This window comes from Centropristis striata, chromosome 3 (assembly GCF_030273125.1).
Source record: "Centropristis striata isolate RG_2023a ecotype Rhode Island chromosome 3, C.striata_1.0, whole genome shotgun sequence".
NCBI lineage: Eukaryota > Metazoa > Chordata > Actinopteri > Perciformes > Serranidae > Centropristis > Centropristis striata.
Window position 1 is genome coordinate 37186334 of NC_081519.1, and position 11818 is coordinate 37198151.

The following is an 11818-nucleotide window of genomic DNA, read 5'->3' on the forward strand; positions in this document are numbered from 1 at the left end:
GCCAATATGTGGTTTGCAAAGCAATTTACTGTGACCCATATTTATCTTTATCATTAGGTGGTGCCCTCTAGTGGCTGAAGTTAGTGGGACAGAGTATAAAGAACAACAAAGTCTGCTTAGAGTGGGTACAATCCAGAAGAACAGTGTCTCTGCCCCCTTGAATTCAAAAATCAACATGGTTATTTAAAGTAATTTATGTAATTTAACTACTGTGCTTAGCTACGTCATGTTTTGTGTCATCTGTTTAACTACTGTAACTACCTCATGTCTGCCGAAGTTATTTAACACTGAATTATCTTTTCCAATGCCTATTTCCTAAGTTTAACCAATGATTTTTGTTATCTAAACTTCACCAAACTGTTGACTTTGTTGGCCACATGTTTAAAGCTGTGACCGTTATATTTAAGTATGATGATGTGTTGATCTCCTGCAAGTGGCAGGGATGCTAATTTAGGAAACCATCCTGTGGGTTTTATTACAGGGTAGGATCAAACATCATGCGTGGTTGTATAGTTTGGAGGACTTACTGTTCTTGTTTCATATGATGATGATGGTTGAGGCAAAAAAAGAAAAAAAAAGGTAACTTGCTGTTGCAAAACAAGCTTTCTCTCCACCAGTTTATCTCTACAACAAGGTACGTCATCTTTTATGCGTTTGTGATTAACCCTTTATGATACATGTAGCAATTGCATTAGATGTCCTTATCTATTAAATCATGCTCTTAAAGAGAATTATAAACTGCACAAAACCCACAAATTCAGAATGAATACATAATTACAAAAACTTCCCACTAGGCGCATAAAATGTCTTGTTTTATGCTGTTTTAAATCTAATTTAGGTCGAAAAGGACTTGCAGACATAAGATTTTGTTTTTATTACCTTTTTCACAGCATCCTAATTTTAGTATTACAGCCACTGAATAATCTGTGTCACCTTTTCACCTTCGCAAGGAAAAAAAGAGCTCACTTAACAAGGAAATGATGTGGGAGAAAACTGCAATGAGAAGAGGAGACACTTGTTTGACTCCCAGAGTTACCTGCCCTCAGTGCTCAGGATTGAAACTCCCTCAGGCTTGTTTTTTCTAATTTTTTTTCTCATTGTAGGAGAGAAAGACAAGGGAGGGGCGAGAGAGGGAGGCCACAGGTGACCTTTTGGATTATCAGTTCGATGCCTCGAGTGTGAGAGAAAGAGGGAGGGAGAGGCAAAGGTAAAGGTGTGAAAAAAGGAGCGATGTGTTCATTTCCTCTCTGGTCTGCTTGGTGGCTCCAGGCAGTGGATTTTCACTGAGGCCTCACCTTGTTGCACATTGCCTTGTCACTGAAAAGTGTGTGAAAACTCCGCCCACAAAGAGCTGAGAAAAGAGAGGAGGAAGGCTCGGTGTTAACACTTCACTATACACAAAATCCTGAGAAGATACCATTTAGTGAGTCAAGAACAGGAACCAATTAATGAACAGCATCCGTTTTTTTTCTTTCCGAGGGCACCCGTATGTGTATAATATGACAGAAGTGATTAATGATTTGGTTTTGTGCCATTTTCTTGTGCCATACCCTAGTTGAGCTAATTTGGAATGATTCAACAACCTTGCAACTTATTATTACACACTGATTTCCCACATTGATCTAAGACCTCTATTACATCCTTGCATTATATATATGTAATAGTAGGTTTCATGCTGATTTAGGTTAGCTATTCATTAAAATGAAGATTTTATAGTGATTTCAGGATTTTGTGTAACATATTGTTAAGTGTCTCTCAGGATGCTGATATAATAAAAACAGAGATAATTTGAGGTTTTGTACACCAGACTCAGAATATGAATAGAGCAGTAAAGAACTATTATGTGTGTGTTTTTTAATGTTAGCTTCTCTGTTCTTTGTTAACACCAAACAACAATAAATTGCTGTGGTAGTCTTTCTGGCCAGTGTGTGTTGCACTCGCCGCTGCTCTGCACTGCTCTCATATGGGGTTACTGCTAATAATGCTGTGAGATGCCAGTGGTAAAATTGCTAATACCACACTGTAAAAGTATTCCACTACAAGTAAAAGTCATGCATTCAAAACTTACATAAGCAAAAGTACAAAAGTATCAGCATCATAATTTACTTAAAGTATCAAAATTTAAAGTACTTGTTAACGGCCCCACTCAGATTGTTTTATATATTCTAATTATTAGATTATTTGTGTTGATGCATTTATGTAAGCAGCATTTTGATGTTGTAAACATAGGGCTCATGTTAACTACTTAATATACAGTGATGAGGTTTAATTAAAAAAATAAAAGTCTAATCACTTGACATTGATAATGTTTTTTTATGTTAAATCTTGACCTGAAAAGTAACTAAAGCTGGCAGCTAAATGTAAAAAGTAAAAAGTACAATATTTATCTCAAAGAGTAGTGGAGTAGAAGTATAAAGGTACATAAAATGGAAATAATCAAGTAAAGTACAAGTACTACATTAAATTTGTAAGTAAGTACAGCCATTTTTAGAGCTGTTGGTGGTGGTGTTAGCACCGTTAGCAGCCACCGCCATGTTGAGAACCGTGTGCTGGCAGACAATTTACTCTGCATTCCCTGTGCAGCCACTTTAAGACGTCTTTATTTGATAACACATCCTGCAAGCACTTAAATATGAGGATGTAACAAATGTTTTACGGGTGTAAACCAAACATCAGCTGAGGGCAGTTTGTCAATGTGTCTGTTCAAAGCTTCAGTCCAGTTTGTCATTTCAAAGACAACCAAAACCACACTAGTCAGTACCACAGCTTGTGCTGGGACACCAGTTAGTGGCCAAAACTGAGCTCCAGTTGCAGAAAATCACTGTAATTTCTGAAATGTACATCTATTACACAGCCTGCAGATAAGAAAAATGAAGGCTTTTCTCCTTGTGTTTCTTTTGGAAGAACTGATTCTTGAAATAAAGACGAAGTCATCACACAAATGTTCCACAAAGTCGACTTGGACTGGAAGATAAAACAGGAACACATATGCAGTTTTTGATTAAAAACAGAATTGAACGCCTACTCCACTCCCTCTGCACTTCTCTGTCTTCCTGTCTTTTCATTCTTGCACCAACATTCCCTTGTGATTGTTGTGTTTTCTTTCCTTCCTTTTTAAAAAGAAAACACAAGAGAAAAGGTCTTATTGGATCCATTCATGTCCCGCGGACTGTGCCGTGAATCCACAGAGCGCCGAGGCCCAACGTGTTTATGGTCATGTCTGTGAGCAGTCGACAGGCGCTGGAACACCGCACACAACCACACCTAATTAGAACAAGACTGTTTGACTTACTGCATTACCCTGTTATTACTCAGAGTGAAGGACACAAAGCTTGCTTTTAATAACTCTGCACACAACTGAGGGAAACATTGCTAGCAATCAAAGTCAGATGAGCATTCATAGTCGTGGCTGCGGCACTTTGCCTTTCCACAGTTGTCACTGCTGCTTTTGGACTACTGCAGGTCTCAGAGCTTGATGGATTCATGGATACGTGAATGTGAATGGTGTTAAAACACATTATACCAGATGGAAGGTATCAATAATTAATTACCCCAAGAGTCCTTCTAAAGATTCCATTGGCTCATCAATTATTCACATATCTGATCAGGAACAGATTCTCTATCGGCTGATTTAATTATCTGACAAGTAAAGAAGCTTTTAAAAGGACTGTTCGTTCTATTAAGGTAATCGCTTTATTGATAACCCACCAGGAAGGAAAGTAAGCCAACACTCTGGGGACAACAACTGATGGATGCTGAGTGGTTTCTTTATCATTGGGACTGACCATCAGTTCTGACCATCCCCCTCCCTTTTTTTTTAGTTTTACCAGGTCTAGTCTTACCACCATCAAGCTGTGGTGAAGAAGAAGTAAAGCATGACTCAATGGTGAAGTCACCCCATTTTGGAAAAGAAAATTCTTGGCACACAATGGCATGCATAAAAAGTTCAGCTCCATGGTGAGTTTACATAGTTTTGGTCATGTAAATCTAAAATCAGCAGCCGTTTTAACATTTAAAGTTAGTCAGTTTAGCCAGCTGGCCTCATTATAGAAAAATATCCAAACTGCTGTCCAATCTTAAGTTTCAAAGATAGGAAAAATGTCATATAAGTAAACTCATCTCAGGCGTCCTATCTTATCTTAAGCCTCCTGTTATGATCAAATTGACCCATTTCAAAGTTAAAAAATCTAAAAAATAAAAATAAAACAAAAAGTTCAAAGTATTTTTTCATAGAAAGAAAACATTTAGAAATGTAATATATATATATATATATATATATATATATATATATATATATATATATATTTACAAATAACTGCCATGTAAAACTACTGTATTTTATATGTAGGTCTTTCCAATATACATAAAAAAGTTTTAATATGCATTTTCTATGAAATAAAGAAAGAATTATCCTCATTGATCTGTGAGAAGTAAAGAACACCATTGCACTAAATTATTGATTGAATTGGTTGTGATGGAGTTAGTCATGAAATAAAAACAATGTTTATTGGCTTTTTTTGGTTTCTGACACTTTTGGGTAATTAAACATGCCCTGTGTCAAACTGACCCACAAACATTATTGCTGTTCCTGAGAAACGAACATAACAGGAGGGTTAAGAAACCTGATCTATAACTTTAAATTTTATTCTTCAATCAACACTCATCCTGCCATGCCTGTTTCAATGTTTATAATAAACATTAGACTGTCTGCATCTTTGTATACCAACACTTTCTCATCCCAATTTATCAGACACCAACGCTTTGTGATAATCACGTGCACAGAACCCCAAAGGTTTGGTTTTGGACACCGTGAACAGCATGTCACTTTTCTAGTTACCTGTTTCTGAACCTCCAACTTCCGAACCTGTTTCCGAACTTTGGCTAGTAAAACCACTTGACGAAGGTTGAGGCAACAGAACAGGGTTGGGCTTAAAAACAACTACTTCCACACTTAACTACCCAATGGAGTTACGCAGATTGACTCCAAATAACAACACTGACTCTTGGTTTCACACGGGACACAAACACTGGTCTTCTAGTCTTGTTTGACCCGTTACCCAATCTGCGCGGCCCTTCACACTCTCTGTATTGTGTCTACTCTAAGCATTTAATGTTGCCACAGATTACAGTCAATGTAATGCATTAACGGAATCCACCTTTTCTGAAAGTTTAGCTCCATTATCGGCCAAAGCAAAGCTTTCATTTGAATGATCTTTTATGAAATGTTAATTTAATTAAAATCAATCATCTTGGCAGTCGATATATATACATATTAATACATGTTCTGGGTAATCTAAAGCTTCACTACCTGTTTGATGATTAGCATTACATTTGATTGTTCATGCTGTTCCCCTATTTTTTTGGCAGTTATTTGGAATTTAGAACACAGTCTATGCCATCCTAAATAAGGATTTCTAACTTAGGAAACCTCTAATTCCTATTCTAAAATCATCTTAGATCCTAAATGTAGCTGGGAAACATGTTTCTGTAATCCTAAATATCATCCTAAATTTAGAGAAAATTTCAGATTTTGGAGGTTTCGGTAATCAGGCCTCTGAGTCTGAACCTCTTAAGTTGATAGTTCAAAAATCCGAATCACAATCCCCATTGGAGCACAACACGTTCCCACAGATCATTTGCTTAAACTATCACAGAGTTGTAACCCTCCAATCCATCTTTTCATAACTCCCTTTCATCTCACTTATCCTGAAATGGTTTTCATCTTGTGTTTTCACTCTTGTGATTTAGCACTGGCCACAGAGAATGCTGCTCCAGTCCTCCAAGACCGAGAGGGTGGTGAAATAACACAGTGATTTTGACGAGTTTGAACAGTTTTGGGAGCGATATCAGCACAGTGCAATAGCCAGTATTAACCCTGAGTCACCAGGCCCAGTGAAAAAGCTTCGGAGAATATGCGTCTGTTTCAGGCTGGAGGGTTGTGATAATGAGACTTTTGGGATCCATAAAAATTGCTGACTGCAGGGGTGTCTGCGTGTCTCGATGTGTGAATCATGTTTTCTGCTTCTGAACGCAGCTTGAGCTCCACTGCACGGTTTGAATTTGTGAGAAATGTTTCTGGTTGTCTCTGTCTTTATCACAGTCTTGCGAGGTCATGAGCACACTCGCTAAAGCCTGAGACATCTCAATCCTCTTTGCCTTAAACCTCTATTTTTCAGAATTATAGCACATTTAACCCACAGCTAAAAGAGGAGACTGTGCCCAAAATGGCACAATCGGTTGTTCCAGGGAGGGCCCCAAAACAGCATATGTTTAAGTTCAAGCAAAGCCCTCAACATTCAAAATAAAAGAAAACAAGATCGGCCTTTGAGCCAAACTGTCATCATTTACATTTACAGAGAGTCCATATGTTAAACCTCAGTGAGGAATGCCTCTCTCTCTATTCTTTTTGTGCTTTGCACTTCATATTGAGACTCTAAACAGCTGCTGCTACACTTTCTCTCTGTGATGTAGCTGGGAAACCTGAGCTGTGCTATTGATCAGACTTCCACTACTAGGTTATTAGCTAGCAGCCTGATGTCTCCACGTCCACTTCATGACCCTCTCCTAAAAGACAGTGGGGGTGTGATGAATGATAGACAAAAATATACCACATAAATCTTCCCAGTAGGATTTCAGCATTTAGACTCTCTGAGGAGCTGTGTCCATTTTAAACACTTTCTTCTTCATGATCTGTTATTCCTTTAACCTTCTTTCTAATGTGACCATTTATTTCTCTTTCACGCTGTATATTTAATCATCATTGCATAATTGATGTTTGCAAATTCCACAAAGAGTTCACACCAAAAGCTTCTACTAATATACTGTTGAGAAAGGTATGCTTTGTTACTGTCACTTTGAATGTTCAGACGCAGTGTTGTGCCTTGCCTGAGACAAACCAGGCAAACTTGGATTTATTATTTCATACTTTAATGATTATCTGGCTCGCTATGTTCAACATAATTTTACTAGCCTGTCACTCCAGCCTGGAGACATGGCTGTTAAACTTGGCCTAATCCTGCCTAAGGAAGAGGGGAAAAAAAGCCAGACCAGTGAAAAGATAGGCATGGAGCAGGGGGGATGCTGAAGAAAAATATCTGAACGGCATTTTGCAAAAGCACCTCTTAAGTTAAGAAAACATAGGAGTTGAGGAGAAACAGCTGTGTGCACTGAAGCCTGGCATCCTGAGGATGAAAACACAGGCCGTTAATAATAAAAATAATAAGCCTGCTGAGTTCCTAATAAAAGGACCCTGATGAGATAATTCAGTCAAGTGAGAGGCCCTCCCTGCATCGCAGGCTGCCCTTGTCACCACACCAGCGCTGCCACCACAGAAGAAGAGAGAAGGGAAGGACTTGGCAGGGGCAGTGGGATGCTGCTGGCTTCATTCTCTGGTGCCACACAGCAGCTTTACCACAGAAGAAGAAAGTTGGCAGGACGGCCCGGTCTTACTCCACGGTGCCACACGAGGGTATGGACTGTATTAATGTTGGAGTGGAGCCAGCAGTTGGCTTCAGAGTCTGGGCTGAATACTTGAGCATTTATGTGTGGGTTTATTTGTGTGTGGTTTGTGTGCATGTTTGTGTTCCTAGCGTAATGCAGAATGCCAGGGGAACCCCAAACCACCCAGTTTTTCATCCTGTCCTTTTCTTACCTTTCTTTTTTTCCAGCCATTTCTGTCATCTGTCTCTCTCTCACCCCTTCTCTATTTCTGCCATCTGGCTCCAGTGAACAGACCTCTGACAGAAGCGCTCAGACAGCTCAGTCATACTGTAGTCTATGTGGTGTTAACGGGCCTCGTTTTATTCCCCCAAATCTCACTGCAAAAACTTCAGTGACAGCTTTGCCAATAAATAGCTGCGAGCAATAAATAGAGGCAAGTGATAAATAACTGCAGATTTCTTATTTTGTTTTATGAGCGAAGAGAGGAGTACAAGAAGTCTTAGATCATCAGTAATTGTCATTGAATTTAATATAAAAAGAAATAACTGGACGTTAAAATATTTAGGTACCGTTTGATTTGTCTTTTATGCCCTCATGTTTTTTTTTTAGCAGTCCCTTGAGGAGTGTTTGCTGTGGCATGAGTGGCACGTAGCCAAGCTGGGCTCCATATCTGCTCTGATTTATGAAAACCCAGGGAGCGGGAATAAATGAGAAAGAATCGTATTAGAACATAAATCATCATCATCACAATAACCACGCCATCATAAAACAGCAGCCAAACCTTTGGTGGAGGCAAAAGGGAAATCCGTATAGACGACAGAAAAATGAGAACTGTGAGAAAAACGAGAGAGACCAAAGACCAGATATGGCCAGTAAACTAATACTGCCAGGATTAGTCATGCCGTCGATGGCCTTTTGAAATTTCAGTGCATGCCCGGCACACCACCTATCTACTGGTGAAGGTTTGGTCTGTCTGCTCATTCTTCTTAATAAAAATCAAGCTACTTATATGTTCTATTCTTTAATACTTTTAATTGCTCCATGTATAACAGACCATGTAAATATTACATCTTGAAAGCTGCAGGATTCATATTTTCTAAGAATAATGGATCAAATACCTATGTGCATATGGAACCTATGGATAATTGCCACCTGACTGCAGTTCCTCTTCGATATACAGATAACTACATGTAAGCTTAATACTAAAGTAATTTTAAGTTTGCAAAAAGCATCAAAAAATCTTTCTCCCATATCCTCTCAGAGCTCATATCATCTATATGCAAAGATGCAACTTTTAGCTTTAGCTCAGTGCACAAAAATTTCTCCTACCCAAAATGTTCTTGCTGCCACAATTTTAGCCCTAGATGATGGGTGAAATTTTGCATGGAGGTCAATTGTGTGTGTGTGTGTGTGTGTGTGTGTGTGTGTGTATGAAGGCTTGTGTTTGTTTTCCTGCCAATTGGCTGAAAGGAGGCATGGCAATTGGAGTGGATTATCGCGAAAAGATGCATAACTTCCAAAAGGAAGATTTAGTGGAAAGGTTGGTCTTGAGCCAAAGGACAGCTGATTATCTGCTCATGCCAAGTGGCAAAAAAGGGGGGTCAGCCGGAGTGGCCTATAACAAAAAGGCATATATCTTCTACTGTAAACAGATTCATATTGCACACTCATGAACTGTTTGATTAAACACTTGTAGGGGGCATTATTGAACTCAGCAGAGAGTTACCATGGTAGTTAATGTAACATTTTAAAAGCACATTTCAAACTTAAAAAACACATGATGTAAGCTTGTAAGTGGATTTTTACTCACCCCTCCCTGTTGTAGGCCTAGAGCTGGAACTGATATGGCAACAGTGGAGTTGAATGGCCTGTTCAGGCTCCGTCCCTGGGCTGTGATGGTATTGTTGCTGTGAAGACAGTACAGGGAGTTGGCCAAGGAGGAAGTAAAAACACCATCCATCCACACACAAAGTGCTGTACATACTGTAAAGCCCACACACCAAAACATATGCGTTGTTCTCGGGTATCTGTTTCATGATGTAGTGGCCACTGCCCAGCTGGTTTGTAATTGCTCAGGAGAGGCGGGAGAGAAGGTGTTACTTAGTTAACACTGTTTACAGTTCCTCAGGGCAAATGCTGTGACTGAGAAAGAAACATGGTTGCTTCAGTGGCACTTTACAGGTAATTTCAGTTGAAATTTTAGAGCACTGCCCCACTTAGTTTTCCTGCTGTGACGCCTGTCCAGCATTCTGTTCTTATTATTTATACAGTTTACAATGACAATGAGGGGAAGTTTTACCAATTATCATTTAGTGAAGTAAGTGGGCTTATCATATGCTGGTAGAGTATCAGCTGTAGCTAGCAAGCTTAGTAAGATAACCAAGGTTCCTACTCAGGACCGTTTCAGGACATTTCAAGAGTTTTTCTATACAATACAGGACAGCGCCTGCTCACATACGGTCATTTAATTGACAATAGGCCCAGTATTTTTATATATTAACACCAGTTTTATTCCTAATTTTCATGATTAAGTAACTCTGGTTCACTACAAGTGATAATTCAACCCTGCTACCTGTACAATAAGGTTGACTAGCCTCCTCTGACATCTTTCCAAATTGCACTGAATTACTACCACACTGAAGTGAGAGAAAATAGCGATATATTTTACAAGAAAAAAGACTGTAATATTCAAGTGCCATATATTTCTATTGTCTTTCAGTTAGTTAGAAAGTGTCTCAATGCAGCAGTCTTGACTTTGTCTTAGCTTGACAAATTTTTATATAGCACAAGTTTAAGTCTAGCCTTCTCAACCCCTGTGCTCCCAGAGCTGTCAAAACAGCAGGATGGTCAGCGTGGCATTTTTATGTGTAGGCTACTGTTGCCTTTGCAGAAAACTGTATGCACTAATTCATACTATTTCCATCATCATTGCACAGTGCTGCATGTCATTTGTGTTGAACTAGTCAAATGACATGGTAAACAGTTAAATGTCTGTTCTACTTTCAATCTATTTCTATGATTGCAACTTACATGAGAGCAGACTGACTGTTTAATGCCTTTCTTTTCTCTTTAGCAGACTCTCCAAATGCATGAGTTTTGCTCTTCCTACAGCCCCAAAACACACCGCTTTGGTTTATAGAGAAATCCAAAGCTTGTCAGACCTAGATGACCATGCTGAATGATTGGAGAATCACTATTTAAATGGTCAATTTTGAACGATTCATAATAATCATAGTAATGTGAAATATAAGAAACCCACAGTTTATTGTTTATCAGACTTGTAGCCTAAATGTTATTTTCACATGAAGGACCAGCTATCAGTCCCCATTAGTGCAACACATATTTCTACACAGGCCAAAAATATATTATGATCATGTGGTGTTGTTTCAGGGTATAAAAACACATCCTCAAGCACTGTGTGTTTCGTCTGATAACCTGACCACAATGTGTGATGTCAGTGTTTGGAGAGCTTAGACTGGAAACCAGCCTTCCCGTCCTCCCCCTCTCTGCTCCTTCATCCCCTTTTCCCCTATGCCATATATGGTTCATGTGTTGCTGATTACCCCCAAGTCCAGGTCTGGACCCTGAGCTTCCACCTTCTCTGCTCATATGGTTTGAAGTAGCATGGCTTCCTCAATGGAAATCCCCCAACAGACTCACACCTTAAAGAACCACGCATCCGCATGCATGTGCACAGGTACGTGATGTTTGTGGTTCGTGCATATATCCAATCCCAACTGTAGGTACTGCATGCACATAAACCCACACACACGTGTGCATGTCTTCCCCTGCCTTCTTTCCCTGGGGTCCTTTTGATTGACAGTGCCTGCTCCTGCAAGGGATTATGGTGGAAACTGGGGGGGTAGAGGGGGTGGAGGTCCCGGGGAGGGGTGAAGGGGTTTGAGGCCGGGGCGAGGGAGAGTGAGAAAGATGGCTGAGGATTAGGCCCACTGAGCTTCATTAACCTGAATGTTTACACAAGCTGATCTCTCGCAATGAGACCCTTTTCCTTCCCACAAGTGTCCCCTTCAAGAATCTGCTGCCCCTTCCTCCATCCCCTTCAATCCCAGTGAAGCAGTGAAGCACTGTCCACAGCCAGCAAGTCAGGCATACAGCCCAGCCTGATAAGAGCCAGGATTAGGGACATTTTATTACTTTTTCGCACAACTTCAAGGATTGCAATACTCCAAATTAAAAGTGGAACATGAATTTTAGGTTTAGTTATAGTTTACAAAAGCTGATTCTGACAGTGTTTCCATTGCACAGAATGGTGGGGTTTCTGAAAATGTTATGGTGGTTACGCTTTGCGGAGAAAAACAAAGTCTGGAAATGATAGAGAAATAGGCTGGGGGAAGCCAATCTGCTTGTATTTGAAATG

At 39.7% G+C, this 11818-nt stretch overlaps 1 protein-coding gene across 1 annotated transcript in view; it reads right to left on the bottom strand.

The window, feature by feature from the left end:
- Positions 1-9562, bottom strand: part of eya2 (EYA transcriptional coactivator and phosphatase 2) — a 60587-nt gene extending 51025 nt beyond the window's left edge. The window contains exons 1-2 of the mRNA XM_059328957.1: positions 9441-9562; positions 9251-9347 (exon numbers count right to left, since the gene is read on the bottom strand). The gene's annotated coding sequence lies outside the window, so the exon portion shown is untranslated. The remainder of the gene's footprint in view (positions 1-9250; positions 9348-9440) is intronic.
- Positions 9563-11818: the final 2256 nt, after the last annotated feature.